The following is a 2,063-nucleotide window of genomic DNA, read 5'->3' as shown; positions in this document are numbered from 1 at the left end:
CTGGAAAAAGATATCCTGAGTCACAACAGAGAATCCTTATGTAAATTTATATTTTTGTAAAGTGTTTATGTTCATTGTCTTATTAATATTTCTAGGATGTACTGTTTATCATTGCAAAACCTGCTTTGGGCGACTGTTCACGTTTCCCTTGGTTTTGGGGCAAGTTTCAGCTTTTGAAGTGTTAACCAAGAGTGGGAGGAAAACAAATTTGTGGGTTTAGGACATTCTGTGGCCAGTATTATGAGCAAACAACAGACACCGAATCAGGGGAAGGTCCTTTTGTTAACGGGGCCTGGGGGTAGATGGAGGTACCAAGGCCTAAACAGGCACTCTAGGCTGGGGGCCAGGAAATCCATTTTCCTGCTGTGTAGGCAGACTCCCAACTCCAGTGAGCCAGACCACCAACTTCAGCTCCACAACTGACAACAAACCCAGAATATTTTCCCTTGTGATATGTATGTGTTGGTCTTGTAAGTGTCCATGTAAAACGTCCTGTAATTATACTTGTTCATGTAGACAACCACCTTCTCCCCCCAATCCCCAAGGACCAGGAGCATATCCTTAGACCCAGCCTGGGCCACATTTTGGTTAAATATATTTGGTTAAAATATTGTTAATTGACATTGTTACTGTTAGTGTTAATATTGGTTTATTTGTTATATTCGGTGTTATTGCTCATTTACCTTTGTTTAAATCCGGGATAGAAGTTTCTAGGCCTAGATGACGCACGAGCTTTAGGATAAGGGGGCATGGAAAGTGATTTTCCTGCTGCATCTGCTGACACCAACTTCGGCAGAGCAGGGCAACAGACTGCATGGACTGCCAGGGCCACCAACACTCAGTGGTATATTAGAACAGCAGAAAAATAATGGATCACATGTTAGTGGTGATTCCAATTCACTTTATAGCCTTAACTTTGTTAACTATTATGTCAATTACTCTTGTAGTATGTCTTTTTTGTCCTTGTAAATGTCTACCATGTAAACTGCCATCATGTTCTTCTACTGATTCCTCACAACCTTAAAATTGGTTTGTAGAATGTTTTGGTTTTATAGAGTTTCATAGTTAATTTTAGGCATGACATTTGTTAGAGATGTTGCTAGCTATATACTTGTTAACTGAAGATATTATTAGTGACATGTTTATTAACAGAAAATTTAGATATCTGTTAAAGATGTTATTAGTTATATGTTAACCAGAAATATTGTCAGTTATTGTGTTGCACGCTATTTCTGTCTTCTTTCTCTCTCTGTGTCTCTATCCTTCACGCCACCACAAGGACAGTAATGTTGAGCCATGGGGTGGTGTGAAAGACTGTGTTGTCTTGACATTGCTGCTGCACCACTGCCACTACTTGGCCTCAACATCCTGTTGCCATGGAGGAGCACGCTCTGAAGGAGACGAACTGTCCCTGAAGAAACCACCATATCTACCTGAAGCCAGAAATACATCCTTGGCAGTGCCTGCCAAGCTGTGCTTGTGCATGAGCCAGGTGGAGAAGAAATCAGGGTGAGGAAGGCGTGTGGAGGCTGAAGACAGCGGAGTCTGACACCCCTTCCCAAACAGCACCACTGTGAACACCTGGGTATGCACGCATGAAGGAACACGGGGCGGCACATATGACAATGAGCTTTGTGGAAATGGGCGGACTTTTTGGAGAAATAGTAAGGACTGGGACAATAAAAGGACTGCACACTCCTCTCTCAGGGCTCAGAGCTGGGATTTCAGGAGAGACCGAGCCAACAGGATGTCACTTGATTCATGGTGGTAGTAACTGATCTTGCTGCATCTCTTATGTTTGCTCGCTTAGGTATTCTGACTTTTTCTTTCTTCTTCCCTCTATTCTATTGCTATTATTGTTACAAGAAATAGTGTTTACAAGGTTGTATGGCATCTAACCCTGTTTGTGTCTTAAGTTCACTATTGAGATCGTTTAAGAACCCTCCCTGATATTGAAATGGGACATGTCTGACAAGGTATCACCAGCTAATGAATAAAAACTAATGTCACTAATAATAGAAATGGTTTGAGAGCATGTTTCACCTATAGGTCAAAGGACGGAA

At 41.8% G+C, this 2,063-nt stretch overlaps 1 protein-coding gene across 1 annotated transcript in view; it reads right to left on the bottom strand.

Moving 5' to 3' along the window:
• Positions 1-2,063, bottom strand: part of ALB (albumin) — a 46,636-nt gene that overhangs the window by 40,695 nt on the left and 3,878 nt on the right. The gene's annotated exons all lie outside the window — the stretch shown is intronic.

This window comes from Athene cunicularia (genome assembly GCF_003259725.1).
Source record: "Athene cunicularia isolate RWA chromosome 4 unlocalized genomic scaffold, athCun1 chr4_part2, whole genome shotgun sequence".
NCBI lineage: Eukaryota > Metazoa > Chordata > Aves > Strigiformes > Strigidae > Athene > Athene cunicularia.
Note: the sequence above shows the minus strand (reverse complement) of the source record. Positions and strands in the feature narration are given on the sequence as shown.